Here is a 25117-nt window from a genome sequence, read left to right as displayed (position 1 = left end):
TCCATACTTAAGTCATAAAACGACGTCAAGATGAACCCTTTGGAATGATACAGAACCGTTTCAGAGGATTGTCTTTTGGGAGTCTTGCTTTGAAAGTGAAGCGGTTCACCTGGCGCGTGGTGCTGTGGCTGAGGACGTTTGAGAGTAGACCTAAGCAGTCTTAAGAAAAAGCCTATAATATAATGCCCGATGTAGACACGGCTGCAGCGAGTAGGCTATGTCAACCATTAGGGGTTAATCAATGATTGAGTTGTTTCCTCTCTATGTGTTATGCTCTGCATGATCACACCTTATTTCAGGTCATTGTTTTTTCCCCCATCCAGATACGTTTATTTTTTGTTCATTTTTAAACCAGTGTACTGTTGTGATTGTGTAGGTTCTCATGAATAGATCCACTCCACTGGACTGAAAGGAAGTCAGAAAGAAGACCAGGAAGTAGTAGTTTTAGTGAGTGGTAATGGCCTACTCTAACTACAGCAGCCTGAATAGGGCTCAGCTCACCTTTGAGTATCTACACACCAACTCGTAAGTACCATCTTGGGGAAAATACACCCAATACATACCACACATGCATCACACCCAGACCAATTCTCACGCCACCAATGTTCACTTTGCCCAACATGCCGACTTATGTTTTGAAGGTTTTCTAGGCCTATGGAATAACTGTTTACTAATGACTGCAGTCAGGTTTTTTTATTTTATTTTTTATTTAACCTTTATTTAACCAGGCAAACATGTAAGAACAAATTCTTATTTACAAATGCAGCCTGACCAAAAAGCAATGGCTCTTTGGGGTGTGGTGGTACTGTATCCAGAGCTCTGTATCAGAGCTCTGAACATGTTACATGAACCATTTGTATGCTGGTGGATTTTGAGATGAAGCCACTCACTAGTGGTCTCCTGAGCCCAGGGCTTCACTGTCTTATCAGTGTAATCCAGAATCGTAGGGGCTCCAACACAGTTTAAAAGCTAAGTTAGAATAGACACTATGGATGACTATATGAAACCTGCTTTCTGGGCACCACTGAGTCTGAAGACAATGGAAGGATGGGGGGGGGGGGGGGTCAGGAGGAATGACGTTGACTGCTACGGAACATTGATTGAGTACATAAAACTGAGCAACACCTGTTTAAAACCCCTGTGAACCGCTGGGATGTTATATGATTTGGTGCTGATGTTCCAAGGTCACTGCTATGTGACAGCCAGACATGAGATTCTCTTTCTATAGCTGCTGTGGCTTACAAAACAAGATTAGGATTCAGATTCACCATAGAGGCCAGGTAGAGAAAATACTAGAGTATGTTAAATGTAATGGGAGGAAGAGGTCTGACGGGCCAGATGAGACTTTTTGGGGAGGACAGGGGAACCCAGAGGAATGTCAATGAAGCCCCAGTATGCACAGGAGAGGAAGCCCCTCGCAAAGTTGAAACAACTCCACGTTCGCAGGAGAGGGAAGCAGTGCTCCTGGGAATCAGTTGAGACTTGCTGCTGATATTCAAGGTGTCAATGCTGAGAGAGACAGCTAAATGTTTGTCTTCAAATCAGTCAGATGTTATGAGAGCATAATTAGAATTATGAGAATTATAATTATCAAACTGCACAAGAGAAAGTTGTTTTAATCACAAGCAGATGAATTAAACTCTGAGCTTTGTAGATACCTCGATTGAGAGAGCACACAGAGAACCCAAATGCTTCTTATTTGTGCTGGGAATCTCAGCCAGCCGCTGTGTAGCAGACGTGTATCAGCTAGACAGTGTTGGCTTCTCTGGTGCTTTGTCAACCCAAATACGCTCGGCAACAAGTAGGCCTACTACTGCGAGCAGAAGATGGAGGGTCAATACCCACCGGTCTCTGCGGAGGAGGTCAAAGGGTGATGATTGCAGCAGTGTTGGCTTTACTATTGTGCTGGAACGTCACTCCCTGGAGACATGTAAGTCCAAATGAGGATGACTAAGTAGTAAATTAAGGAAGATGCTGTGTGATGACTTTCCACAGTAAATTACAATGTACACTGAAGCCTGTTGATGGATGGATGGCGTGATGTTACTACTTTATGAGGAAGATTTTGGAGTAAGAAAAGGTTGTAGGCTTAGCACATCTTAAAAATATATTGTCAACTTCTTAAAATAATGGCTTATGTCACTTTTGAGGAGAATGATGTTTTTGTCTAAATATCATATATTCTATATTTGGTTCAGTTTTTCTCAACTTGAAAATATGACGTACGCCATTATTTTAAGAAGGTGATGATATACAGGCTTAAGAAAAAGTGCAGATGTGATTTATCATATGACGCCATTTTCCGCAACAATTTTTGTAACAGTCATTCAGGAGTGTTGATCTTCATTTTCTTACTACTGGACCCCTGGGTCCTACCCACTGATTTAGAGCCAACCATCACAGTACACAATCAGTCGCTCCCGCTATCCCTTACCACCACCCATAATCATTTCATACTACTTGCCCGCCTCTACCCAGACTTTCTTTGCCACTTAAATAAATGTTCAATTGAATTGACTGGTTGTTGTATGTTTCCAGGACAACCCACGAGTTTCTATTTGGAGCTCTGGCTGAGCTGGTGGACAACTCCAGGTACTAATAATGTCAATTGCTAAGGCCTTGAGTTTAATGACTCTTTTATTAACGATACACAACACTGTTCTCACTATGTATATGTGCTGCTAAATCACTTAAAATAAAACTTAGCAGAGTCAGGTTATGTTTACCCTGATCGGTCATACACCTGTCGATCATCTATCCTACAGGGATGCAAATGCAACCCGGATCGACATTTACACAGGTACGCCATGCACACACATATATATATATATACACACACACACACACACACACACACACACACACACACACACTCTCCGACTCCAACACACATCTACCATCATGTTCTAACCTGTATTGCACCTCCCCTGGCTGACAGAGAAGAGACAAGACCTCGGTGGAGGCTACATGCTCAGTTTCCTAGACGATGGGACAGGAATGGATCCCAGTGAGTGCTACACTGATGTCACTCATATACAATGACTTACAATAACAGGGCTCTAACTAACAGAGACTGAGGTCCAAGTTATACTAGTGTGACGGCCCTGGCCCCATATTGTGTCCTGGCCTGTAATAAACATCTGTTTCCCTGTCTGCAGAGAGTACTCCTGCTGGACAGGGTTACTAATCAGCAGAATGCAGGTCAGCTGGTGGACAGCTGATTGTGCCCCACCTGGTTCCAGGATCCAGGGCATAAAAGATCTATGCAGGCCTCAGTATTGAGGCCCCCTTCTAGGCACCATTATTCTTTATTATATTTAGTTTGTTCCTTGTTTCACACCATGCAACACTCACCTCACCACTTTCCACTACACTCACATTACACCACTGATTTACTGACTACCACACCTCATCTTATTATTGTTATATAGGCCTCATTTAGTTTACAATAAACATTTTCTTATCATTACTTACTAAGATCGTGTGTGTGTCTCCCGTTTTTGTCATGGTCATGAGCCTGGCCGTGACAAATTGGGGGCTCCGTCCGTTTTCGTTTTTCTAGCATTATTTTGATCACCTTTTGGTAAGTAAAATATTGTTTTTTTTCTATTGAATTCTACCCGGTCGTTTGACTTTTTTGCTTAATTGATGGTTAAAACATTGTGGTTCATTACTTGTGGTGCGACTCCCATGGCTTGTTGCCTTGATTGACAGGGGGTGCCTTGTTAAGTTAATAAGCGCGTGTCTCTGTTAGTAGCCTAGGCAGAGATTTTGGTGAATGAACTGCAAACTGGTGTCGTAGTCAATTCCCCACCAGTTCAAAATTATCGCCTGCGGGTGTTTTTTTTGAAAGCCTTGAGTGGCATATTAAGCATTTTGGAGACACACTTATCGCATTTTTGTATATAATAGCCTATTGTTAATTGATCTGCGCGATCGTTTTGTTTGTAATGGTGCTTAGATAGTTTTTTTTTCTATTGGGGCAAGAGGGTGTATACAATTGGCTGTCAGTTGCGCACATGTAGGCTACGGGGCTGCCCTGGTAGGCTTACGGTCTCTCTCCTTTGAGTCTGGCTGAGCGTTTTTCTGTAGTGTTGCGGTACGGCGGCTAGAGCAATTGTCTCGGGGACACATTCTTAGCTGTCAGGTGGGCGACCAGCTTGCTGGGGGTCTAACCGGGCTGACGAGTTAGTGTTTAAAGATCCTCCCGCTAACGCATGAAGACTAGGGTTGAGCTTACTCAGTCAGGTCCTGGGGTAGGCAGTCAGATAGGGGCATGCTCCGTTGCGAGGTTGTCAATTTCCTCTGATGCGCGCTGAGTTGTCAGTGTATACGTCATCTTGGGTCCATAGGCCTACATTGTCCTGTACTTAATATTGTGATTTAATTAAATAAAAATGTCTGGAGTAGAGGGGTTTATAGCAGCTCCATCCTATGACTTATTGTACCGTTTTACTAAAGCTCAATTGTTATTGGTTGCAAAACATTATGATGTAGCGGTGGTAGAACAAAAGAAACATGAGCTTAGGGCATGTTTAGAGTCGAAACTGGTCGAGATGGCAATTTTGCCACAGCCTGTCAAGGGTTCATCTTCGCCTGTTGCTAAGCACCCTTTTACATTTGACCAGGAAAAAGAATTGCTCAAACTGAGATTAGACCAGGAATTTGCACTTGAGAAAATGAAATGTGAAATCCAAATGCAAACTGTGGAGTTAGAGAGACATAGGTTGAATTTGATTGAAGGCGGTAAAATCAGTAGTGAAGTCTTAAGTAGTGGGGGTTCTTTTGCTTCCAGGGGAGCAAATAGAGGCTTATTTGATATAGCAGGAAACTTGAAACTTTTACCTAAATTTAATGAAAGGGATCCTGACTTGTTTTTTTCGTTGTTTGAGCGTGTCGCTGACACTCGTGGTTGGCCAGATGCTGAACGCACCCTCATGTTACAATGTGTTTTTACAGGTCGAGCACAGTTGGCATATTCGTCCCTGAGCCGTGAGGATTCTCTGATTTATGAGAAAGTGAAGTCTGCAGTGCTTAAATCTTATGAACAGGTTCCGGAGGCCTACAGACAGAAATTTAGGAATTGGAGGAGAAACAAGAGTCAGACACATCTTGAGTTTACAAGAGAATTAGTTTTGCATTTCAATCGCTGGTGCAAGGCGTCTGATGTAGATGATTTTGATGATTTGTGTGATCTGATTGTACTGGAGCAATTTAAAAATGCTATTCCCCAGAATATAGCCACCTATATTAGTGAAAAGCAGGTGACTACTCCTGCTGAAGCTGCTGCGTTGGCAGATGATTTTACATTGACTCATAGCAGGGGTAAGTTTGGAGAGCCGCGCATGTTTGGTGAGTCTCGCGCTTATGTGCCAGAGTCTGGGTTTCAGAGGAGTACCTTTGGTTTTGATATGCCACCTGCTGGTCAGTCAGTTGCAACTGATTTTGGTCGTAGAGGTCAGAATAGTTCAAGGAGTTATGAGAATCAGAATAGTTCAAGGAGTTATGAGAATCAGAATAGTTCAAGGAGTTATGAGAAAGTGTGCAGTCACTGCCATAAAAAGGGGCATGTTAAATCTGAATGCTATGCTTTAAAGTCTAGAGGTAAGCCTTGGGCTCCAGTGTCTCATGGGGATGGGGCTAAAGGGGCTGGTTGCGCGGCGCCGGTGGTGCAGCGGGTTAAGTCTGCTGCCCAAGCCTGTGATTCGCTGTCCCAGGTGCGCTCTACACATGTTGAGTCTCCACAATCCTCTGACCTTGAATCTTACTTGCCATTCCTTACAGATGGTTTGGTGTCCCTCGTCGGTGGGGATGAGAAGGTCCCAGTAAACATTTTACGGGATACTGGGGCATTTGATTCGTTTATTTTAGCTTCTGCTTTGCCATTTTCTGATGCCTCTGACACAGGTGACTCCATTCCCATTCGTGGTATGGGTTTGGCTGTATTGCATGTTCCTCTGCACAGAATAATTCTTTCATCTGATTTGTTTCAGGGTGAGATGACTGTGGGTGTGCGCCCAGCGTTGCCCTGTGAGGGGGTGACCATGATCATGGGTAATGGCTTGGTTGGTGCACGAGTGTGGGCAGATGTGGCGCCACCTGTGGTGGTTACGTCTGTGCCAGTATTTAAAAGCAAGCCTGATGAAAGTGAACGGGAGTTTCCTGAGGTGTTCACTGCGTGTGCCGTAACTCGTGCCATGAGCCGTGCCACGCCTGACCCTGACAAAATGGTGGATGATGTGGAGCATGTGATATCACTGTCTGATTTTCCCCTGTCTGTCCCTCACAGTGAACTGGTGAGAGAGCAGCGGGCAGATCCAAGTCTGAAAGAGCTGTTTGAGGGAGCTCTCCCTGCTGGGGGGGTGAGGAACAGCGCCCATGCCTATTTCATTCACAATGAGGTATTGGTGAGGAAGTGGGTTCCCCATGGCGTTGAGTTTGTGGGAGACCCCATTTACCAAATTGTTGTGCCCTCCAAGTATCGCAGCTTGGTTCTGCAGGTGTCACATGATGAGGGTGGACACCTAGGAGTTTCTAAGACCTATGATCGCATCCTCCGTTACTTCGTTTGGCCTCGCCTTAAGAGGGATGTGGCAGCCTATGTAAAAACATGTCATACATGTCAGTTGACAGGAAAGCCGAATCAGAGCATTACACCGGCTCCATTGAGTCCGATTCAGGCAACCAGTCAACCGTTTGACCATCTCATTATTGATTGTGTAGGTCCCCTCCCTCCGTCTCGTACTGGGGCTAAGTATTTGCTGACAGTTATGTGCCAGGCTACCAGGTATCCTGCAGCTTATCCCTTACGCAATATCACCACCAAGTCTGTAGTCCGTGCCTTGACTCAGTTCATTTCAATCTTTGGCATACCAAAAATCATCCAGTCTGACCAGGGTTCTAATTTCTCTTCCCATCTGTTCGCTCAGGTCCTGAAACAGCTGCGCGTTAAGCACAACAGGGCGTCAGCCTATCATGCGCAGAGCCAGGGCGCATTGGAGCGATTCCATGCAACTTTGAAATCTTTGTTGCGCGCCTACTGTACTGAGCTGGACGGAGATTGGGAGGAGGGGCTTCCTTGGATGATGTTAGCCGCCAGGGAGGTGAGCCAGGAAAGTACGGGTTTTAGTCCCAATGATCTGGTGTTCGGACACACAGTACGTGGCCCCTTGGCCGTTATCCAAGATGATTGGAAAGAGTCCGAACCACCAAAAAACTTGCTTAGTTACGTACTCGGCTTTAAGCATAGGCTTTATGAAGCCGGTGAGCTGGCAAAAGAAAAACTAGCTAGTGCACAAAAGAAAATGAAACGCCTTTATGACCGCCGAACTGAGCCACGGAAGTTTAGCCCGGGTGATCAGGTTCTGGCACTCTTGCCCATGGTTGATTCCCCCTTTTGTGCTAAATTTACTGGTCCACATACTGTAGTAAAGCAAGTGTCTGATCTTAATTACCTGATTGCTACACCTTTGCGTAGGAAGCCTAATCAGCTCTGCCACATTAATTTATTGAAACCGTATTATGACCGTGTGTCTGATTCTGTGGAGCAGGCGTCAGTTCCTGTTCGTCCGGCGTGTGTAGCCAGTACAGTAGGGGATTCCCCTCAGGTGGTGGCAGAGCCTGAGGAGGATGGCCTATCCAGTCCCGGCCAGGAGTTGTTGACTGGAAGATTGAAAAATTCAGAGTCCCTTCGTGATCTTGGGAGCTCGTTGGGGCATTTAACAGAGGTTGAACGTACCCAACTGCTGCATCTTGTTAAGGATTATCCATCCATTTTTGGTGACACTCCCACGCAGACTCCCTTAATCGAACACGATATAGATGTAGGGGATGCTTCACCTATCAGACAGCGTTTTTATAGAGTTAGTCCTGACAAACGTAAACACGTGGACTCCGAGATCAGGTATATGCTTGAGACTGGTATTGCAGTGCCTACCTCGTCCAGCTGGGCGTCCCCGTGTCTCACAGTTCCAAAGCCTGATCACACACTGCGGTTTTGTACAGACTTCCGCAAAGTGAATAGTGTGACAAAGCCAGATTCGTATCCTCTTCCCAGGATGGAAGATTGTATTGACCAAGTAGCCTCCGCTAAGTTTATTAGCAAATTTGACTTGCTCAAAGGATTTTGGCAGGTGCCTTTATCCAAGAGGGCTCGTGAAATATCGGCGTTTATAACCCCCTCTGGTCTTTATGAGTATACTGTCATGCCCTTCGGTCTTAGAAATGCTCCAGCCACATTCCAACGGCTGATGAACATGGTTGTAGGTGGTTTGGAGGGGTGCGCTGTATATCTAGACGACGTCGTCATCTATTCTGACTCGTGGTCCACCCATCTTCAGCGTGTGCGTGCCTTGTTCGACCGCTTGGCTGGTGCGTGCCTCACCGTCAACCTGGCAAAGTGTGAGTTTGCCAGGGCATCGGTGAGGTACCTCGGTCGAGTGGTTGGTCATGGTAAAGTCTCTCTGGTCCAGGCTAAGGTGCAGGCTATAGAGCAGTACCCCAGACCTACCACTAAGAAAGAGCTGCAGCGTTTCTTAGGGCTAGTAGGCTATTATCGCAGCTTCTGTCGCAATTTTTCAACGGTAGTCACTCCACTTACTAACCTCCTGAGAGGTGACGCAATGTATGTTTGGAGTACAGAATGTCAACAGGCCTTTGTTAATGTTAGAGCTCTTTGTGCTGCTCCAGTGTTGGCTGCTCCTCTTATGGATGAACCCTTCAAGTTACAGGTCGATGCCAGTCACGTGGGAGCAGGGGCGGTGCTTCTACAGACCGATGAATTTGGCATTGACAGACCTGTTAGTTTTTTTTCAAAAAAGTTCAACTCTTGTCAGCTCAATTACTCAGTGATTGAAAAGGAAGCCCTTGCCTTGGTCTGGGCTCTCCATCATTTTGATGTGTACATTATGTCCGGTCTCGCTCCATTGGTAGTCTTCACGGATCACAATCCGTTGATCTTTCTCAATTCTTTAAAGTGCCCTAACCAGAGACTGATTCGCTGGTCATTATTTTTACAATCGTATACTCTGGACATACGTCACATAAAAGGGAAGGACAATGTAGTGGCAGATGCATTGTCCAGGGCCCCTTGTTAAAATTGTTTTTGTGTTAACTAATTTCCTGTTTTTACCCTTCTACTGTTCCTGCTCCTCTTAATTATGGCTTCATAGGTACCTGTTGCCGAGGTTGGAGTAATGGTGGTTGGTCCTGAATACAGGTGATCTGGGTTTGTTCGTTTATATATTATTTTACTGTGGTGTGTTTCCCTGTTGTTCAGTGTTCCCTTGGGGACCCTGTTTCTATGGGAGGGGGTGTGACGGCCCTGGCCCCATATTGTGTCCTGGCCTGTAATAAACATCTGTTTCCCTGTCTGCAGAGAGTACTCCTGCTGGACAGGGTTACTAATCAGCAGAATGCAGGTCAGCTGGTGGACAGCTGATTGTGCCCCACCTGGTTCCAGGATCCAGGGCATAAAAGATCTATGCAGGCCTCAGTATTGAGGCCCCCTTCTAGGCACCATTATTCTTTATTATATTTAGTTTGTTCCTTGTTTCACACCATGCAACACTCACCTCACCACTTTCCACTACACTCACATTACACCACTGATTTACTGACTACCACACCTCATCTTATTATTGTTATATAGGCCTCATTTAGTTTACAATAAACATTTTCTTATCATTACTTACTAAGATCGTGTGTGTGTCTCCCGTTTTTGTCATGGTCATGAGCCTGGCCGTGACACTAGCATGTCTCATGGTAGGGTTAGTCTAACAAGTCAATGCAGCATTGAACCATGCTAATCGCTGGCTCTTTCTCTACATGGGCTCCATGCGTATTGGGAAGGACTTCATCTTGTTCACTAAGAAGGAGAACACACTCACCTGCCTGTTCCTGTCTAGAACATTCCATGAAGAGGAGGGGCTGGATGAGGTCAGGGGTCAGCTGTAGTGGTTTAATCTGGCAATAAAGTGTAGGATGTCTTTTGTTGAATCCCAAATGGACTCCTAGCATCCAGGCACTTTATGTAGATCTGAAAGGACTGGAGAGGTGTATCCAATAGGGCCATGATTTCACTAGTTTCTGTTGTTTATACCTATTCCATTCAGTGTGTATGGCCTATACAATAATGCTGGTTATCTTCCCTCACACCGGCAAAGAACCGTTTCGGTTTGCATTTGCAAACCAAGTCTGGAACCGGCCGCCGCGTTCAGACCGAAACTGAAAAGTTGGTTCGCAGCGGGAATCTGAAAATAGTGGTTCTCAAGCGGGAACCAAAACGTAGGACAGTCACGTCGTCAGTAGGTGTGTCATATTCTAGGCTGCAAAGACCAGCAAGAAGGAAGGAGACAAAATGGAATCTAATCTAAATCTAATCATTAGTGATCAAAACAATTATCAAAAGTTTCATCATTCTCTCTATCTTCCTCACATGCTCAGCAAACACACACACTCACACAAGCGAACGCAAATTTCGTAAGCCATTTCTATTCCAGTAATGGAGCAGCTGATTAGTAAGAGAACGCGTGTAGAAAGTGTCTTTTGTTTCGTTTCATAGAAAATAGTGTTTATTTCAGATACTGTAGTGGAAGATATTATCCTAATTTCCAGTGAAGTAGCCGCCATCTAGTTGTGACATTTTTGTTTATCCTGCCCCTTCATCACCCATCGTTGATGACGCGGATGGTTCTGGTTACACTGGTATGAACGCGGGCTGGTTCGCCAGACAGCATCAAGGTTCGGAGGTTCCCGAACACGAACGTGAACCGGAACAGTTCTTTGTCGATGTGAAAGCCCTATGAGTGACTCCTCTGTCAGGCGATGAGGTTAGGACTCAGTAAGATGGAGATTGTCCTTTAAGCATTTGGGGGGCAGCTGTGTGTTTTAACAGCAGTCATTTGTGTGTAGGTACTCTGGTGATCATCTATAATCTGAAGCTGATGGATACTAGAGAACCAGAGTTGGATGTAGAGACAGACTACCAGGATCTTCTGATGGCTGGGACTCCAGCAGAGGGAGTGTGAGTATTAGTGTGTGTGTGTGTGTGTGTGTGTGTGTGTGTGTGTTTTCATGCGTGCATGATAGCATGAGGGGGGGGGGGGGGGGACATAAACATGAGGGGGGAAAATATATATTTTGGATAAACATTTGTACTGTAAATGTGCATGACTAACCTGTACTTAAGGTAGTGATCAAGACTATGTGTGTGTAGTGATAGCATCACTTCCATCCCCACAGTAAGCCAGAGCGGCGATCATTCCGAGCATACGCAGCTGTTCTGTACATTGACCCACGCATGAGGATCTTCATTCAAGGACACAAAGTCAGGACCAAGAGAATGTCCTGCTGCCTTTATAAACCTAGGTAACACACACACACTTCACAAAGAGGTCTTCGTGCACCTCATAGAAATCCAGGTGCACTCTATACAGTCTATACAACAACTGTGTCTGTGTGTCATCAGGGTGTATAAGTACACGTCAACTCGCTTCAAAACCCGTGCTGAGCAGGAAGTGAAGAAGGCTGACCACCTTGCTAAGATCGGTGAGTCTCCATTCTAAATAACTATTTTAACTCTCAGAACCCTTTTCTACACACTTAAACCACCTGTGCTGTTTGGCTGAATGCGTGTATGTGTCTTTCAGCTGACGAGAAGGCTCGCGAGGCGGTGAGTAAGAGTTTAGCTCTGGAGGCCAAACATGGCGATGACCTGTCCAGAGATGCACGGGTAAGAACACACACACACACACACACACACACATACAAAACGAACCATCACATTGTTGCATGGAAGTTATTGTTCTTTCTTAATTCTATAAACATGGCAATATCTTGCAACCCACTTGCAATATCATGCCCGGTCCTCTTCCCCAGGCCATGCTGAGGAAAGCCCAGGAGTTGGCCTTGATGCTTCGTGGAGATGCCGAGATGAAGAGGAAGATCCAGGAGACCAAACAGAAGTCAGTCGAGACGATCATTTACATTTACATTTTTGGCATTTAGCAGACACCTTATTCCAAAGGGACTTATAATCGATACATTTGACTAAGCAAGTGAATCATAAATTCACCTGTCGTAGCAGGAAGAGTAATCTAGCTCAGGCCAGGGGCCATTGGCAGTCGTGAAGACAATAAAAGCAATTGTTTAAATGCAAGGGTTTATTTATTTACAGAAGTCAGTCTACCTTATAAATAAACAAATAAAATTAAGCTAGTTACAACTATAAAACGTACACATCCCTACTTCTCTCTCTCTCTCTCTCTTTCTCTCTCTCTCTCTCTCCACCCCTCTTCCCAACGCTTCTCTTTCTCAACCCCCCTCAGAGCATTAAAGGAGCCTAAGGAGCTGAGTTTTATCTTTGGGGTGAACATCGGGCAGAGGGACCTGGATGGGATGTTTGTGTATAACTGCTCTCGCCTCATCAAACTATACGAAAAAACAGGGCCTCAACTGGAGGGAGGAATGTGAGTCACACACACACACACACACACGTACAGTATGTAACTGAAGAGGAAGTATGCTAACTGTGGACTCTTAATGCTTAACTCTACTATCAACTATAAATGCGTATTTCTCTGTATGTATGTCAGGGCGTGTGGAGGTGTGGTGGGGGTTGTGGATGTTCCCTACCTGGTTCTGGAGCCCACTCACAACAAGCAGGACTTTGCAGATGCTAAAGAGTACCGACATCTTCTGAAAGCCATGGGAGAACACTTAGCCCAGTACTGGAAGGATAGCAACATCGGTGAGACTCACGCAACAGCAGAGTTACACTGACACAACCCCTTAACCACTATAGAATGGTTCAAATTGTTTCTGTGTTTTGTTGTGTGTGTGTGTGTGTGTGTGTGTGTGTGTGTGTGTGTGTGTGTGTGTTGTAGCTCAGAAGGGCATTGTTAAGTTTTGGGATGAGTTTGGGTACCTGTCTGCCAGCTGGTCCTCGACCCCCTCCTCAGAGCAGAGGTACAAGAGACGCCGTGCCATGGAGATACCACTCACTATACAGTGTGGTAAGTTGCACTCACGCACACAGTAACTTTCAGCACATATACAAAGACACTGATCTCCTTCTCTCCATCCCCTACAGATAAGTGTTTAAAGTGGAGGACTCTGCCATTCCAAATGGATGCAGTGGATAAACGATATCCAGACAGATGGGTGTGTCTGATGAACCCTGACAGCACCCAGGATAGGTACACAGAGAGACACCCACTATTACATATAGTCACCTTCTTAAAATAATGGCTTAAGTCACTTTTGAGGAAAATTATGTTTTTGCCTAAATATCATATATTCTAGATTTGGTTCAGTTTATTCAGACTTTTGCAACACTTTAGAAATATGATGTAAGCCATTATTTTAAGAAGGTGACACTATGTGTATGCGCTACTGATATGATGGAACTATTGGCATCATTGTGTGTGTGTGTGTGTGTGTGTGTGCGTTCTGGTGTTTTAGGTGTGATGCGGCTGAGCAAAAGCAGAATGTACCGTATGGAGTTCTAAAGAAGGACAAGCAGACAACTGAGGACAAACAAAAAGAGCTCACAGATAAGATCAAACAACAGCAGGAGAAACTACAGGCACTTCAGGTAGACACACAGTTACATAAACATGCACACTCCTTTTTCAGAGGGGAACTTTCTCATGTTTGTTGATTACGTAAATAGACTTGAGCCCAAACTGTTTTTGATGAATGGCGTAAATCTGCACCCCCTAATTGGTGTGTGTGTCTGTGTCTGTGTGTGTCTGTGTGTGTCTGTGTGTCCGTCCGTCCTCGTGTCCTCAGAAAACTAGTACTATCAGGTCTTCAGCATATGTGCGGAAGTTACCTTTGGATGTCAGCTTGAGACCTAACACAGAGAACTCTTCTCAGGTACCTCACACTGGTACATACTCTCTCTCTTGCTTTCTAAATATAATATAATATATACATATATCAATCTCCTGTTCTCTGGGTCTCCTAGGCAACCAGGTCGTCAGAGCGAGTGACACGCCCCCGCTCTCCCCCCTTACCCGCCGTCCTCAAAAAAAAAAAAAACTTCCCTCCATCCTTCAGCCGCAAACCCACTAATGTCCGGACTGCTGCTGCAGCTCCCTCTCCACCCCCTGCTCCCAAAGCTGACCTATCTAAAGCCAGAGCTGCAACAAAGCTCCCACCCCCAGCTGCAAAACCCACCCCCAAAGCACCTGCCAAGACCCCTGCCAAGCCCCCTCCACCCAGCCGCAGCTCACGGGTAAGTGTGTGGTGGAATTCATCAGCTTGCTGGGTCAGGGTTTGTTTTTGTGACTATTTGGTTTATACTTCAACCAAAAGTGTTGGCTAGGTGAACAGTAAGATCCATGAAATTGAAAAATTCACAAAACATAACAACATATATGTAGATAGTTAAATGTCCACCCATAGGTTGTGAGAGTGATAGCAGATGCCATGGATAAGTCATGGTCAACTGTAGTTTGTGCTTGTTTATAAAGGGCTGGTATGATTTGCTGGCTGAAATGCGGACGAGCGGGAACTACGTAACAAGACTTGATTTTCACTTTCAACATGTGTTTAAAACCTGTGTTCTGACAACAGAGTATTGTCTGCTGCTATAAAAACACCTATGGCCTTTGTTGTGGCCTGGTCTAAATAGGTAGCGTAAATGCCACAGCTGGTTTCCACTTCACTCAGTTTTTTCTTGTACCTGTGATGTTCACATTCGGGTGATGCCGACTCAAATGAGTGAACAAGTTCGACGTACAGCCAGCTACATACCCGATCACAGTTGAACAATGCCGGCATATAGCTTTGGTCCGATCCACCTGTCTTTGTCCATCGTCATTGTAGGTAACCGAGAAACCGTAGTTTTCCCAAAAAGGAGATTTAAGGGAAGCTAGAGGAACTTCAAGCTCTAGTTTATCTGTGTTCACCATAACGACTGCTAAATTACTAACGATCTCTCTGTGGCGTGTGTGCACATGCGTACTGGCTGAGATTACTTTTCTGTGCGTGATTAATATATATTTTAAAAATAAAATAGTGCTTCAGAACCAACATTAGTTCTGTCCGTTTAATTTGCGTTTATTTGGGAAAATGTAAAAAATCGACTGACCATCAGGAACAAATAATCGGTTATTCTGTCCCATCCCCAGAAAGCAGTTATGGTAGTAAGGTCTCTCTGTATGTATGGTATGGTATGGTCTCTCTGCAGACTCCAGCCAAATCCTCTCCTGCCAAACCAACCACACCTGCTAGCAGCCAACGCAAGAGAGTGATAGAGCAGGAAGAGAGTGAGGAAGAAGAGGAGGAGGAGGAGGAAGAGGAGGAGGAGGAAGAAGAGGAAGAAGAAGAAGATAGTGAGGAAGAGGAACCACAGCTCAAGAAATCCAAGATAGCATCGGCAGTTGGGAATCGTGGTAAAGCTGTTGAGAAGGCATCTCCAGCCAAACGGGGCAAGGTGACAGAGGTATGTATGCACGCACATACATATACACACACTAAACTACTTCTCAGACTTCCAAGTGTGTTGAGAGCATACATCTTTCTCTGTTAAGACCCTGGTCAAGTCAACTGTCCAGCAGATTCAGTCTCAGTTTTGTGTTGTTTCACAGTGTCAATTCATCACATTTTCAGTTGAGTTATAGTGATGGCAAGAAGAACCTTGCTTAGCACGTATAGACAGACAGATAGACAGACCAAAAGATGGAAAGACCTATCGTTAAGGAGGAAGTAAATGAATGAGGGCACATGAAAAGGAAAAAGGATGGAGTAGTGTTAGAAGAAGAGAGAGAAGAAAAAGAAGGCTGCCTTGGCTGAGAAGAAGTGGAGGTCCTTCAAAGACAAGGAGATATAAAAGCACGTCAGTCCATGACAAGTGAGCAGGCCTCTATTAAAGCAGAGTGACTTGGAGGGTAGTCTCTATTATGAATGTGGACTCCACTATGTATGCTAGCTGGTGCTTTCTCAAGTCCTCAAACAGTGATAGCAAATGAAGAGACGGCTAGAGTTCCACAGCTGCCCCATGGTGCAGGTCTTCATGCAACGTTGAAGTGGAACAGCAAGACTGCAGCTGCAATCAGGCCCACTCTGCTGTTGACCTTGTAGGTGGTCATGCCCCCTGCCAGCACTAAGTTCCCCCAGCCTGAGAAGAAGAGTGTAACCATGGCAACATCCCGGCCGACCCCTGCGACACCGCCCCTGACTGGCAGAACATTGCCCTCCTCCACCCCTAAACTCACCCCCACCCCACAGCCTGGGGCTAAAGCCAAGGTACACACACACATACACACACACACACACACACACACACACCTTACAGCCTCCATGACCAAACCCCCCACCCTTCAGCTGAGGACCAAGGTACTCACTACTGTCTGTAACCCTCACCTTCAGCCAAGACCAAGGGCTCTTCTCCTTCTCAACTAACTCAACTACTAAGTAGAATGGGTCCTGTCTTCTACTAACTCTGCTATATATGGAATGGGTTCTCTCCAGCTCTCCTTATTGACTTGAAATGACAAGTCGGTGATGGGTCCTGTCCTTCTCCCCTAACTCTACTCTAAATGGAATGGGTCCTGCCCTACTCCTATCTACTCTTTTTTTTTTTTTTTCAGATTTTATCCCTTTTTCACCCAATTTGGTATCCAATTGAACCCAACCTAGCATCCAATTATCCCCTGCCTATTGCGTAGGATCCGCCGCACGACCCCGTGGCCGGCAGCCCCAGAGGAGATCGCCAGGCAGACTAGCTGACTGGCTCCTCGAGCCCAGCACCGTTATTCCGGCACCCCGGGGGCGCTATTGCGCGACGGATCCTTGTCCGGAAATAGTCCTATACCGCCCTCTGGAGCGGCCGCTCAATATGCCGCTCCCTGTGTGCCTCGGCCATATCCGGGTCTGGCTTCGATCCCAGTCCCCGGTGGGCAGCTTGCACTAGTGGCTAGTGCTTAGACCGCTACGCCACCGCGGGGCTTCCTATCTACTCTTTATGGAATTGTCTCAACTCTAAATGGAATGGGTCCTCTCCTTCTCACTTTGGATTTTGGTGTCTCTTTTCTATTTCCATCCCTGTGTTTTCTACACAGACATGGTCAGGACCAGCTCCTGACAAGACACGCTGAGTGACTGTCCAGTGGATAGGTTCTGGTATAATTCTGGGTTGTGAGCGTTTTTAAATGTACTGTGTTTTCATGTATTGTGTTGTGCATCTTTCAGGTGTCTGATAGTGATGAGGGGGAGGACCCAGCAAAGGATCTGAAGAATGCTCAGAAAGGTGAGAGATGCCAGGTGGTCTACAGAGTTCCACAGTTGAACACACAGTGGGACAACAGGACTTGGGATGTACACAAATGCTTATGCTCTGAAATGCATCCATAGTCCCTGTAATGAAATTGTGTATGTGTGTACATGTGTATTATCTCCTGTAGATAAGGGTTTGCTGGTGGAGGTGCGTGTGAGTAAGGAGTGGTACACCGGCAGAGTGGTTGCCATAGAGACCAGTAAGCAGAGTGTTCATTGGAAGGTGAAGTTTGACTACGTGCCCAGATCCACCCCCAAGGATCGCTGGTACGGTCACTCTTAGAGAGAGAGGCATAAATACATAAATATGTATGCATTCTCTCTGTTCTCTTACACATCTGTGTGTGTCTGTAGGGTGTTCAAGGGCAGTGAGGAGGTGAGGTTGATGCGCCCCCCCTCCCCCATCACTCAGACCCCTGACACACAGCAGGATGGAACCTGACACCAACCAACCAGGAACCAGTCGAGAGGTGACCGACAGCCTGGTCACCATGATGAGGTAAGCTAACAATGTCATCACTGGTATTGCTGTATTGTTTGGATATGATGTAACTAGCACAACAGCGGCTATACACCCTGAGATGCCTCAGGAAACAACACAACAAGCAGGAGATACTGGTGGCCTTCTACCACGGCGCAGTGGAGAGCATCCTCACCTTCGGCATCTCCAACTGGTTCCACAGCTGCACAACAGCGGAGAGAAACGAGCTACAGAGAGTCGTGAGAACAGCACAGAAGATCACCGGCGCCCCCCTCCCCTCTCTGGAGGAGCTGTACAAAACACGCTGTCTCAGGAGGGCCTCCAAGATCTCCAAGGACCCGACCCACCCTGGGCACGAACACTTTGTCAAGCTGCCCTCGAACAGGAGGTACAGGACCCCGGCCGCTAAGACAAACAGACTGAAGAACAGCTTCTACCGCAGGGCCGTCAAGGCCCTGAACACAGAAAAGGCCTAAGTTCTGGGCCCAGGACAGTCCGGACGGATTGTATGGCAGCTAGTGCTGAGGCACAAACATGTACATTTTCAAGCCTGCAAACTGTGACACTTTAAAATAATGTGAAAAAATACTTATTTGTGCAATATGACAACCCTAGTTGACTATCTGTGCAGTATAGTACAGTGGATTGTGTACATAGCCTTTATTGATGTAAACCAGCTCCTTACCTTCTTGTGATTTTATGCATCTATGCTCTTTCTAAAATGTGTTTTCTTTTTCCTTTCCTAAACACCAGGGGAGCCACCCCTCCTAAATTTCGTTGTTTGGTACCTGTACTGTAGCAATGACAAATAAAGTCCATTCCATTCCAACTGCTGCTGTATGATGGTGTGTGCGTGGTGTGTCTCCAGGACACTGCTTTGTTATTTCTTTCCTACTGATTTCCGGATCCCAAAAGATGACGTCAACAGTATGACAGCAGAGGAGCTGGTGGCCTTCCCCATGGTAAGACTGACCGCTGATTTGTACACACAACCCTTACCGTGATCCTCAGTTATAGAGATCTAATCTGGTCTCTCCGGGCTTTGATCTGCAAGGTTCTTAAAGCAGACAAAATCTGACAAATCATGGTGTCATGGAGGTGAGGTTCCAAATGGAAAAAGGGTTGAAAAAATCCCTCGGATGTTTTCATAATTCGACTAGGTCAGTTTTAAGTTTCATTTGGTTTCTTCAAATTTCTTCACACAATCATTGCCCATCGCTCGCGAGGTAGATGACAGCAAGCATACTGAAGAAGTGGAAGTTAGAGGGAACGCATGTGGAGAAGCTAAACAAAGCTGATTTGGCAAAGTGAATGCAAACAGAAGAGATGGATTATCACGAATGGAAGAGATGCATGCGTGCAATAATGTATCTGTATCTAATCCTGTCTGTGTGTCCCTGTAGAAGGAGTATTTTCAACAGTACGAGTTGGGTCTTCAGTCATTGCTAACTCGTACCAGAGCAGAGCTGATGCCAGTGCCAAAGCTGTGGAGTACTGAGACTAAGTTGAGGGAGGCCGATGAGAAACTACAGAAACTACGAACCAACATTGTAGCTCTGCTACAGAAAGTACAGGGGGTAGTTATACACACACTGTCTCTCAGACTTACTTACATACACACACACACACACACACACACACACACACACACATATACAGTCATACGCTGAACACTAATGGAATGGAATGGAATGGACTTTATTTGTCATTGCTACAGTACAGGTACCAAACAACGAAATTTAGGAGGGGTGGCTCCCCTGGTGTTAGGAAAGGGGATTTTTTTTTTTTTTTTTTTAGAAAAAGCATAAAAGCATAAAATCACAAGAAGGTAAGGAGCTGGTTTACATCAATAAAGGCTATGTACACAATCCACTGTACTATACTGCACAGATAGTCAACTAGGGTTGTCATATTGCACAAAAGTATTTTTTCACGTTATTTTAAAGTGTCACAGTTTGCAGGCTTGAAAATGTACATGTTTGTGCCTCAGCACTAGCTGCCATACAATCCGTCCGGACTGTCCTGGGCCCAGAACTTAGGCCTTTTCTGTGTTCAGGGCCTTGACGGCCCTGTGGTAGAAGCAGTCCTTCAGTCTGTTTGTCTTAGCGGCCGGGGTCCTGTACCTCCTGTTCGAGGGCAGCCTGACAAAGTGTACGTGCCCAGGGTGGGTCGGGTCCCTGGAGATCTTGGAGGCCCTCCTGAGACAGCGTGTGTTGTACAGCTCCTCCAGAGAGGGGAGGGGGGCGCCGGTGATCTTCTGTGCTGTTCTCACGACTCTCTGTAGCGCGTTTCTCTCCGCTGTTGTGCAGCTGTGGAACCAGTTGCAGATGCCGTAGGTGAGGATGCTCTCCACTGCGCCGTGGTAGAAGGCCACCAGTATCTCCTGCTTGTTGTGTTCTTTCCTGAGGCATCTCAGGGTGTATAGCCGCTGTTGTGCCCTCTTGATGGTGCCTTTTGTGTTGTCCTTCCAGGCCAGGTCATCCCGCATGTGATGTCCCAGGAATCGGAGGGTTGAGACTCTCTCCACGCTCTCTCCGTCGATGAGCAGGGGCTGGATCTCGGACTTTTTCCTCCTGAAGTCTACGATGAATTCCTGGGTCTTTGACTTGTTTAGTAGCAGGTTGTTAACCTTGCACAGCTTGCTCAGTTGCTCTACCTCATCCCTGTACGCCGCCTCGCCCCCCCCCGAGATACATCCCACCACACTAATGTCTCTCCTTCCCTCCTGTAGGACATTGACATAAACACAGATGATGAACTGGACGCTTACATAGAAGACTTGCTCACCGAGGGAGATTAGAAAAGAGAAGAGGAGAGAAGAATGAACAGAGACAAACACAGACAAAGAGTCTCCACTCAGTTCCTTACTCGCAAGACAACTCTCCACTCTATTTTATTCTAGACTCTGAGGGTGTCCATGTTTGTGGGGCAAAAGGTGTGGCCGATACATGCACAGTTCCCTGAGCATCTGAGGATGACCTCTGTTTGTTTTGTTTTTATAAAACTGCAGTATCTTTATCTTTCTGTTTCTGTTAAGTTAGCATCTCCATCCTCTCTGGGTTTGTACAGGTTTTATGGTGGTCCGACTGAGACTAGCCCATTAGCGTGTAGCGCATGTCTCATTTTAGTCCTTTTATATATTTCAACTGTTTTGAGTTTAAAATGATTTGTTCATAGTATCAAAGAGTCAGTGGCCAAGTTTCTTCTAACGGACATTTTTAACATGTCATGGAAAGTTTTATTAAAAGATGGACATGTTGGCTGAACAAAAGATGCTGTATTTTTGACTAATCTCTATATGAAGCAACAATAAAAACAGGTTCCCAGACAACTTTACTACATGCTTATTATGTTATGTCATTACGTTGTCACTACATATAAACATCTTGAATATCATATGCATTATTACTGTGAAGTGAAGGACTGAAGTGAGTGTCGAAGCCCAAGTCTTCGAATGTCAGAGGTAATGTAGAATAGTTAGTGTACGTATTAAGTTTTGAATCTTGTAAAACAATGGTTCAGGGGCTCCCTACGTTACCAGCTTTGCCGAATGGCAAGGCAAGTTTATTTGTATAGCACATTTCATACAACAGGGGCAATTCAAAGTGCTTTACATACATTATTTAAAAATACAGCAAGAGGAGCATAAGAAAATAAAAATTACAATGAATAAAAGCAAATATAAGAAGTAAATAGATAAAACATTTAAAAAGACAATAGTTAATGGAAAAAAGACATTGATAGAAGTGTTTGTGTTTAATCATAACTGGTGCAAAACATGAAGGTTTTTAGCTTAGATTTAAATATTTTAAGGGTTTGGGCCTGTTTGATTTCTTCAGGGAGATTGTTCCAGGAGCATGCAGCTGTGTGACTGAAAGCTGCTGCACCGTGTTTTGTTTTTACTCTTGGAATTATTAGCTGATTAGTCTCAGCTGACCTTATATTAGGGACCTTGCGGGAATATAGGGTGGGAGGAGATCTGATATGTATTTTGGTCCAAGACCATTTTGTGATTTGTATGTAATTAGGAGGATTTTGAATTCAATTCTCTGAGAGACTGGTAGCCAGTGCAGAGATCTCAGGATTGGTGTAATGTGTTTTTGTTAGGACCCTAGCAGCAGCGTTTTGGATGAGCTGCAATTTACGAACAGCTCCTTTAGATAGGCCTGTTAGTAGACCATTACAATAATCGAGACTACTCAAAACAAATGCATGGATGAGTTTTTCAAGGTCTTGCTTGGACATGAAACCTCTCATTCTTGTTATGTTTTTCAGGTGATAGTAGGCTGATTTAGTTATCGAATTTATGTGGCTGTTGATGTGTAGATCGGAGTCTAGAATTACACCAAGATTTCTGACCTGTTTTTTAGTTTGAAGAGAGAGAGAATCAAGTTTTGCACTGACTTTCGATGGTATTTTTTCCTGTTTTACAAAGGTTTTGAGCAGTGCCAGACTAAGTGTTAGCAATAATTTTACATCGAGGTGAGTATGCGGCTCAAAAAACATGTTTTTTTGTTTTGTTTTTTCGGTACTCGGTATCGGCAAGTACTGCACGGTCAGGTATCGGGTATCGGTATCGGGATCGGGATCAAAAAATGGTATCGGAACAACACTAGTGAGAAACCAGAGAGATGTAGGGGGACAACAGCAAATCAGACAAGGAGGCCTAACACTTAAAACGACCATCACATTTACAGGACATTGGTTTTACACTACAATATGTGGCGAGAAGAGGTCTCCCACACTATGGTGTCGACCGAAACCAAATGCGGACACAGTACTGCATGCAGTGGAGCCCCTAGACTTTTGGGGGCCCTAAGCAAACAACATTATGGAGGCCCCTGGTAAGGTCTTAGGCGGGTGACGATGTGGACATTTTTAAATGTATTTATTTCCCTGACACTAAAATATAATACGGTTTTACGAAGTTCGCGCATATGCGCGCGCTCGTGTGTGTGTAAGTAAAAAAAACAGTCTGAAAGACTAGCGTCTCTTTTACAAAGGAGCCCTGGCCAAGACAGCCACAATACAACAATTACATTTGACATAATAAAAGCACATAAAAACATGCAAAGCACATTACATAAAAACAGTAAAAACAGTACATGACCACAGGTACAGTAGCACACCTAGTACACATTGCGACATACTGGACCACAAGTAGCATACAAATTACATGCAACATGGAGCATGTAAATGATGCATGTAAATGCATGTAAATGATGGATCTTATCATGAATCATTTTTAAAGGCTTTAATATAGGCTACATGATGTATTAACTATTTATATTTTGTACCCAGATGTCAAATAAATACGTAACAAATGAATAGTTAACTTAAAAAAAAAAAACTGCCCCGCTGAACCAATGAGAAGGACGGGGGGGCGGTGCTTCCCATCGGTCCGGCCTATCAGTGTCCTAGATTTGCCGCTCGCTCTGGGCGGCACATAGAATCCGTTCTATGGATAAAGGTCTCCAGACGTTTGGAGCGAGAGCAAAGCGGAAGTGGAAACGGCTGGCACCGCGAGACTAGCCAGCTATCAATAAACTACAATTCATCAGAGCAATTGCGCGTCATCTCCCTGTCATCAGAATGATCACGCCCCTTTTTGGGTGATCCGCTTGTTAAGTCTGACGTCAAAAGTGACGTTTAGCCATTTCCGGGGTCAAACCAGAAATTCCCCGCACCAGAGTACCTGTGAACTACAGCGGTAGAATGACAGTTTAATCGTTTTTTAGACTCTGATCTATTCATACAACAAGGGACACGGCACTTTCCCGTTTTCTCCATATTGTCAGGGTATTTGAGCCTCGGAAAAGCGCTATATAAATATAATTTATTGTTATTATTATTTCTCCATTTCGAAGACAGCGCCTCAGCCAACTTTGGCCCCGGAAACACGTCACGACTTAACAAGCGGTATCCGGAAGGGGAGAAGTTTGACTGGCGGTCAATGGGAATTTCTGGTCTTCGCTACTTTAATCCGATAAAATAAGAAAACCGTAGTGCTTTTTAGATATTAGGAGCCCAAATCCGATGGCCAGTTAGGCAAACTATATTATAGTGTCGTTGCCGATCAATGATCGACGTCGCTATATAGAGAAAATAATGAAATAGGGGTTGATTCATCAGAGCAGTCATACGTCATCTCCCTGTCATCAGGGATTTGTAGTTCTTCATTTGATTTGCCGTGTAAATCCCCAGACTGCCCAAATCCGATTGCCAGTCAGGCAAACAATTATATAGTGTCGTTGCCGATCAATGATCGACGTCGTTATATGGAGAACATTTATGAAATAGGCAATGAATGTGTGTCCTTTCAGTCTGCCTCCATGAACCACCCGACCCAAAGGCCTGAGGTGTTGTAGGAGGTATGAATATGATTTAGGGGGTATTTAGTATAACAGGCTAATGGGTTTATTGTGAGTTTACTTTGATTGTTTGTTTATTGCCTAGATCACCGTATTGAGAAGTCATATGGTTATGGGGGGTGATATTGCAAGGTAATTTAAGCACCTGCGCACCTTGCATGGTGGTAGTGGAGAGAGAGGGGAGCGATGTATTTTTGTTGACCGCATTATACGCATATTCTATACGCATTGTTTGTTATTTTTCTGGTTTTGATCGCTTATGGATTATTTTTGTACGTCGCCAAGTTTGACTGTTCTATTCAATAAATGTCCAATGTGACAATTGCCCTCCTCCACCGGCCCTAGTTTTGGATCTAGCTTGCTGTTCATTATTTTCATGATAAAACGTCATAACATCTTCATATACACCATACAGTAGACACTGAACAGTAGACATAAGACATGTTCATAAATGTTTATCTTATATGTGTATATGTTTGTGAATATGTGAATATGTTTTCTGTTTTTTTGCACCTTCGGAAGAGCCACTACAATTTCATTGTATAGGCAACTGTACAACGACAATAAAGTCTATTCTATTCTATTCTATACAGGATAAATACTGATTAACAGTAGGCTACTTTGGCAAATGCCCATTGAACAGATGTATTTATTATCCCATCGTAAGAAAACTAATGTAACACTCCCATCTGGAGAAAAAAAAAATGTGGAAAAAAAAATGTGAAAAAAAAAATTTTGGGGAAAAAAATTTGGAGGCCCTTTTTGTTTGGTGGCCCCAAGCAATTGCCTTGGTTGCCTCTATGGACGGGGCGCCTCTGACTGCATGGTAAAGGGTCAGACTGCTGTCTTGTCACATATATATATATATATATAGCTTCTCAACATCAGGCCAGTTCAGCTTTACTTTAGAGAGCCAAGCAACGCTAGAATGACAATGAAATAGAATGAACACCTCTACACTATGAATGTTAAAATGCCCAAA

The 25117-nt window shown here is 44.8% G+C and overlaps 1 pseudogene across 1 annotated transcript; it reads left to right on the top strand.

The window, feature by feature from the left end:
- The first annotated feature begins 457 nt into the window (after positions 1 to 457).
- On the top strand, positions 458 to 20564 carry LOC308150635 (ATPase MORC2-like; annotated as a pseudogene). Its single transcript has 23 exons — positions 458 to 525; positions 2539 to 2592; positions 2766 to 2800; positions 2939 to 3007; positions 10912 to 11023; positions 11242 to 11367; positions 11468 to 11547; positions 11649 to 11731; positions 11878 to 11963; positions 12327 to 12467; positions 12594 to 12748; positions 12885 to 13013; positions 13091 to 13196; positions 13462 to 13594; positions 13792 to 13878; positions 13970 to 14239; positions 15197 to 15451; positions 17200 to 17257; positions 17412 to 17550; positions 17638 to 17782; positions 18633 to 18726; positions 19168 to 19341; positions 20496 to 20564. The product of its transcript is annotated as an ATPase MORC2-like (transcript).
- The last annotated feature ends 4553 nt before the right edge of the window (positions 20565 to 25117 follow it).

This window comes from Nansenia antarctica (assembly GCF_963989245.1).
Source record: "Nansenia antarctica genome assembly, chromosome: 2".
NCBI classification, from domain to species: Eukaryota; Metazoa; Chordata; class Actinopteri; order Argentiniformes; family Microstomatidae; genus Nansenia; species Nansenia antarctica.
Note: the sequence above shows the minus strand (reverse complement) of the source record. Positions and strands in the feature narration are given on the sequence as shown.